Source organism: Panthera onca, chromosome A1 (genome assembly GCF_046562875.1).
Source record: "Panthera onca isolate mPanOnc1 chromosome A1, mPanOnc1 haplotype 2, whole genome shotgun sequence".
Classification (NCBI taxonomy): Eukaryota; Metazoa; Chordata; class Mammalia; order Carnivora; family Felidae; genus Panthera; species Panthera onca.
In genome coordinates this window covers 201,338,674-201,345,912 of record NC_138339.1, presented here as the reverse complement: position 1 = coordinate 201,345,912, position 7,239 = coordinate 201,338,674, and the positions used below count along the sequence as shown (strand labels likewise).

General features: G+C 36.3%; 1 pseudogene; it reads right to left on the bottom strand.

The window, feature by feature from the left end:
- Window positions 1-4,584: 4,584 nt before the first annotated feature.
- Window positions 4,585-5,394, bottom strand: LOC132681999 (transcription factor BTF3 homolog 4 pseudogene; annotated as a pseudogene).
- Window positions 5,395-7,239: the final 1,845 nt, after the last annotated feature.

Here is a 7,239-nt window from a genome sequence, read left to right as displayed (position 1 = left end):
TGTCATATATTACCCACTTTGTTAATTTCATGACATTTCTCACAATCTGCAGTCATCTTGTTTATCTACTCTAACTTCTCCTTACCCCGTGCATGTGAACCCTGTTAGAAAGAGAACATATGTCTCTTAACTTACTATATTTTCTTGCTCAAAACCTGTGCTGACACTCAATAAGTGTATTAAATTAATAAACAAATGTTGTTAAATAGTATGAGGAAAACAGTTACTCTAAAGGAGAAAGCTTGATAAAGCTTTAGAGACTTCATGACATTTAAGTTGATTGTTACAGAGTGAAGGGAACACTTCCAGGTTGAATAAAAATCATTCACTACTTCATAGAAGTAAAGAAAAACCTATGATTTAGTGGAAGTATGTTTCTATTATTAATACATGAGACTTTAAAGGATTTTCTATCTTAAAAAAATATAAATCATTTGGACCAGAAAACTCAAACTATTTAGGGGGGAAAATGTCCACAAACTGCAAGGAAGTTGAAATGTTTGTCATTTGTCACTTAAATTATTTTAAGATTTTGTGGTGTGCTATACCATTCAATGTCAGTCATGGAATTATTATTATTGTTGTTGTTGTTACTGCTATTTTCAAAGTGACATAAGTCTACTGTAAGCAACTTCCATGCCAAAGATTTCTGCTGTGACATTACTCTTCACGGGGAAGGAAAAACGCCCTGCATAGCATTGTCTTCTACTCTGCCGCCATCAGATATATTGGGTAGGAAATGTCATTAGGTTTTCCTTCCAAATCTCATTACCAGCAAGGAGTATATGTCAGGCTGAATAGCAAAACATACCAGTTACCATTACAGGCTGATATCAACCCAAGGTAAAGACAGGCAGCTTTGGACAGCAGTGCTAGGTAACAGATTTTGCCTGGTGAAATCTGATGTCTTATTCTATCCCACTACCATTGACATTATATCTATGGATGGAAACAACAGTAGGATTTTTCACCTGCTGCTTCATTTTGCCATTGATGAAACAGTTACATGACTTGTAGTTTTTCATTAAGGAAAAGAAAAACGGTATTATTAAAGAACAAATACTTCAGCTTTTGGAATTATAAATTAAGAGTGTAATGTATATCTCTACCTATATTAATCTATGTTTAGTAAGTCAATATAACTTAAAACCAAATTTTATTGCACCTGCAAAAACAGCTTTTATTATAATAAATTCTACTGTTTATAGTGATTTTTTCTGCACCTTGCAGAGTAGTTCCTTTATAAATATGTTTTCATTCAGAGTTAAGTTCACAATAGAGTAAATTTTAACATTAGGAAATGTTATTGGGAGTCGAAATGCCAAAGATGTACATGAGGTGAAAGCTCAAAGGAGTGTAATTACTGGAGAGAAAATGATCCCATCTACAAAAAATGCAGGGCCAGCCAGTGTTTCCGTGGATAGCAGTATTTCCATTGAACCATAGAGCTACCTATTGCTGTTGGCTTCTTTCAGAAGCATCTCTCAGCTTGGTACTTAGAGCTACAAATTCATGGGCAACTTCTAATGATCACAGACATACCTCTGGATGCAGTGATTGCATTTTGCTCAGTGCGTGTTTCTCTGAGGGATAGAATTGAGGAACTCATTCTAGCTGGCTATCTGTTTTAGAGAAATTGTATTTTGGTAGAGAAGATTTGCATTTGTGTCTGATTATCAGAGATAATCTAATAATGCAAACTGTTAAAGAGAAATAGATCCAGACACTTGCTGAAGGCAGTAAAGACAAATTTTATCTGGTACTTTTTCAATAGGAAGGAGAGATTTTGGTGTATCACTGAGCTCAACTCTAAGTTCAACAAGCACAATTTGGAATTCGTGGCCAAAGAGAAAAGTGACAGGGTCAGTGAGAGACTAAGAGAAAAATTACCAGGTGTACTCACAACTGCAAAGAAAAGACCCCCCCCCACCCCACCCCCACCCCCACCCCCGCCATTCCCCAAACCAGCCAGGGCGTGCCCGGTTGTGGTTTGAAATAAAGGCGGGAACCAATCAAGTTCTGCTGAGCGTTCAAATTTAAATGTCAACCAATAACAGCTCTGTAACCTCAAAAAAATCCCTAACTTGTTTGTGCCTGTCTATAAAAGAAGCTGTAAGATCCTTGCTCGGGGACTCTTAGCGTCACCGGCAACGAGTGCGCGGAGGACCGGGTTCGAACCTGCAATAAGCGACCCTTGCCGCTTGGCTTTGACTCTGGACTCTGGTGGTTTGTTTTCGGGGGGGTCTCTCGAATCGGGGCATATCAGCAGGTAGAAATTTTCTAAGAGGAGAGAATCATGAATAGGGAGATTTTCAGTAAGTTGGCTTAACAAGATTCATGCTAAAGGCAGGCCAAAGTGATCAGATATCAAGGGTTGTAATGAGGACTTTAAACAGATATCAAGGGACATCAGATATCAACAATGCAGGCATTTGGGGGAGATTCTCCTTATACTTCCTTGGCAAGATTCTTGCCAAAAAGGGCTAAGCAGGCTGAAGACAGGTCCAAGATGAAGCCTAATTGAAAAGAGGACTAAAATTGGTCAGTGAGACAGTCTTCATCAAAACTCACATATCAAAGTCAGCATGTCCAAATTGGAGCTCTTTTTTCCCCCTCCTAAATTTGTTTCTCCCCAGCCTTTCATTTTATTTAAGGATACCACCAACCATCTTGTTGCTTATATAAAAGTCTCTGAAGTCTGATCCATTAGGAAATCCTGTGAGTGCTACTCAACAAGTATATTTTGAACTCTCTACCTTCAATGACATAACCCTAATTCACAATACTATCAGTTCTCACATTGTTTTCTACACTTGCCTCCTTCCTGGTCTTTCTTATTCCATTCCCACCACCCCAACCTCCTAGTGAGAAAGTGTTTTAAGTGTAAACCAAACTCTGCTCAGACTTTTTAATGGCGTATGCAAGGAGAATAATATCCAACGTATTATTGAGTCTGAAAAGACCCTGCACAATTTGACTCCAACCCAGCCTCCAATATCAATTTCTTTCTACAGTCTCTTCTTCACTTTTGATGCTCTGAATATGCAGCCTCCTTAGATTTTCATTAATATTCAACAGGCTTTGCATTTGCTGTTCCTTCCTTCTGAAAGTCTTTCCTTGGCTTTTTGCAAAGTTCCCTGACTTCCTATCATTCATGTCATAATTTAAATTAAAATGCCAGGCAACTTTTTGTATCTGCTTTATTCTGCAGATTAAGATTTCTAGATTCTTCCTCCTCTCAATACCTATCACACCCATCTTAGTCACCTTGGGCTACCAGAAAAAAAGTACCATGGACTGGGTGGCTTAACAACAGATATTTATTTTCTCACAAGTTTGAATGCTGGGAGTCCAAGATCAAGATGCCAGTATGATTGGGTTCTTGTCAGAGCCTTTTTCCTGGTTTGCAGACTGTTGCCTTCTCACTGTATCTTCACATAGAAGAGAGAAAGAAAGCCCTGGTGTCTCCTCCTCTTCTTATAAAGGCATATTCCATCAGGATGACTCCACCTTCATGACCTTATCTAAGCTTAATTACCTTCCAAAGTCCCCACTAAATACCATCACACTGAGTATTAGAGCTTCAATATATGATTTTGGTGGGAACATAAATGTTTGGTCCATAACAGCCAAAGTTAATAAAATTAAAAGGATATGAAATCCCATCTCATTTAGACCAAACTAAAAATAAATGATTGCATATTAAATATTAATAATGTAAACCCTCAAGTTTTCAAATTGCATTCAATCACATTTGAATGTGAATGAATCACATTTGAATCACATAGCAAAACTGTACAGCTACGCTTAGCATTCAGTACACATACACATATACATGTATGAACACCCATTTCCTCTGATCTTACTCTACATTCTCTGTAAAATCATTCCAAGGAATAGGCAATATCTTTCCTGCTACTCCAGGATTAGTAAACTGGTATTATCTCCCTCTCTCTCTCTCTTTCTCTATCTACATCTAGATGTAGATAGGTATAGCTATAGATATAAATATCTATATTTGTGTGTGTGTGGGGGGGGAGATTCTGTCTTTTTTTTCAAGTTTCATTGAGAAATAAATGACATACATCACTGTATCAGTTTAAGGCATACAACATAATAGTTTGATTTACAAATATTACAAATATGATTACTACAGTAGGTTCAGCTAATATCCATCTTCTTATATGGATACAATAAAAGGAAAAGAAAGAAGGGGAAAAATGTTTCTCCTTGTTGTGAGAACTCTGAGGATTTACTTTCTTGTGTATATCACACAGCACTGTTAGGCATAGTCATCATGCACATTATATCCCTAGTATTTATTTACCTTATATTTGTAAATTTGTACCTTTTGACCACCTTCTGTTAATTTCCCCCAATTGGTTGTTTTAATAAACCAATTTAATACAAAATTTAACTTGGAACATTGATGTATTTTTATTAGATAACACATGTGAATAATCACCTTACCCAAATAAGAACTATTAGGTATATTTATAGGGAGAAGGTAAACAATGACTTAATAATTTTAACCATCATTACAATAATGACTCTGTTTACTCTTTTTTTTTTTACGAGGCAAAGAACTTTATTAATCTTGTTTCAAACTTTATTCCCAGGCTTCTTCAGCTTAATTAGCTGCAAAGAATGAATTGTGTATAAGCAAAAACTGAAAAGAGCTGCAGTGTCCAAGAGGCTTGGGCTTAAAAATATTAGAGATCTAGAATTTATCAGATCCATGAACAAAATTTTTAAAAAGCAGTCATAATATAAAATAGCAGCTCCCAGTAACTTCTTCAAGTTTATCTTCTTCAGAAGTTGACTCATCTCTGCTTCATTCTTGGAAGCTTCATCAAAATTCTCCGTAAGATCTGGAACTTTATCATCATTATCCTCTCCGGTAGCAAGTGGTGCCTTTCCATCCACAGATTGTTTGGGCAGAGCTTCAGCCAGCCTTCTTAACCTAGTCAGACTGTCTGCACCAAGTTGGTTTAAGATAATGGGCAGCATTTCTGTCAGCTGCTTTGTCTCAGCGTGGCCTGTCATGGTGAAAGTGATCACTGCCAGGGATGCCTGAACTTTAGGGTTGTTAAAGTGGGTCACTGTTCCGTGGTTTGTGAACATACTCACTTCTTCAATACCAGAGATATTGTTTACCCCTGACTTCTTTAAGGAGAACTGAAGTTTTTTTATCATCTGCTGTAGCTGTTCTATGAACCACCTTCTTCTTTCGGGGAGCACTTCCTTTCCCACCAACGCGCAATTGTGCTTGCAGTTTGGTGAGTTTCTCTTGGTTCTTGACAGTTTCTTTCATCTTGTTGGAGCGGAAATGGGACCGCGCCTGGGACTAGGGTTGGCGCTCAGGGGGTCTCGGGTGGGCCAGATGAAATTAGGCGCCTAATTCTGTTTATTCTTCTTCAAGTATCATCCTAAACACTTTTACATTGCATTTTTTGTTTGCTTTAAATTGTTCAGTACACACACAGGTACACAGAAACACACAATGAAGCAGGGGCTACTAGGAAATACTACTTTTAATCAATGAATAATTTAGAACATACAATAGGTTTCTGTTGCCTTTCTGTTATTGATTTCTAGTTTTATTCCATTATCATCAGAGAATACACTCTGTGGGATGCCAGTTCTTTTAAGTTTATTGAGGCTTCTTTTATGATACAAAATATGACTTATCTTGGCGCATGTCTTATTGGTGCCTAAAATAAAATTGTGTACTCTCCTGTTGTTGAGTGGATTGTTCAATATATATATCAATTAGATACTGTTTATTGATTGTGTTCTTCAGATCATCTATGTCCTTTTTAATTTTCTTTCTAGTAGTTTTATCAGTTTCCAAGAGGGGTGTTGAAAACTGTAATTGTGGATTTGTTTATTTCTCTTTTCAACTCAGTATTTTTATGTATTTTTGAAGTTTTATTTTTTAGTGCGTACACTTTTATGTCTTCCTGCTGAATTGAACTTTTATCATTATTGAATGTCCTTCTATGTCTCTTATAATTTTATTTGTTCTATGGTCTAATTTATATATCTATCTATATATATATATCTACATATACAGCCATTTACGTTTGTTTTAAATTAATGTTACATGGCATTTATTTTTTCCATTCTTTTACTTTCAATTTGCCAATATCATTGAATTTGTAGTGAGCTTCTTATAATTTGAATATATATGGGACAATTTTTAAAATCCAATGTCTGGTTTTTGATTTCTGTATTTATATCTTATACATCTAAAGTGATTACTGATATGTTAGTGCTTTACTCTGCCATTTTTATTATTTATTTTCTTTATTTCTTGTTTTCTCTATTCAAGACTTCCTGTGTGTTACTTGAGTAGTTTTTTTTTAAAGATTTTGTCTTGTTTTATCCGCAGATATTCCTCAATTTATGATAGGGTTATGGCCCAATAAACCTAGTGTAATTTGGAAATATTGTAAGTTGAAAGCACAGGTAATATACCTAACCTACAGAACATAATAATTATCCTAGGCTACCTTAAATGTGCTCAGAACACTTGCTTTAGCCTAGAGTTGGACAAAATCATAAACACAAGACTATTTTATAAGAAAGTACTGACTACCTCATGCAATTGATCGAATACTATACTGAAAGTGAAGCACCGAATAGTTGCACAGGTACAGAATGGGTCTAAGTGTATCATTGTTACCCTTGTTACTGTGTAGCTGACTGGGAGCTGTGGCTTGCTGCCACTGCCCAGAATCACAAGAGACTCTACCAAACATTGCTAGCCTGGGAAAAGATCCAAATACAAAATTGAAAGTAGTTTCTGCTAAATGCATATCAGTTTTGCACCATCATAAAGTTGACATATCCTAAATTGAGCCCTCATAAGTTGGAGACCATCCATACAGTGTTTTTGAGTATTGTATTTGCGTTGTATCTGTTGTGCTTACTATGGGTATTACAATATACATGTGTGACAGTACAGTCTACACGTTCTGTATTTTACCAGTTCAGGTCAAGTATGAAAATTTCATTTCCACTTATATCCCTTGACATTCTCTAGTAAAATATTATCATGATTATCAGATGTTATAAGTTTAGTTTCAACCATCCAACATGACATAAAATCCACGAGGAAAGGGCACTGTAGTGTGTGTGCGTATACTTCTGCCCTACGTACCACACTGATCCTCTGGGACTCTCTTTCATCATGTCTTTTCTGTTGAAAGAACTTCTTTCAGCCAATCTTAAAGT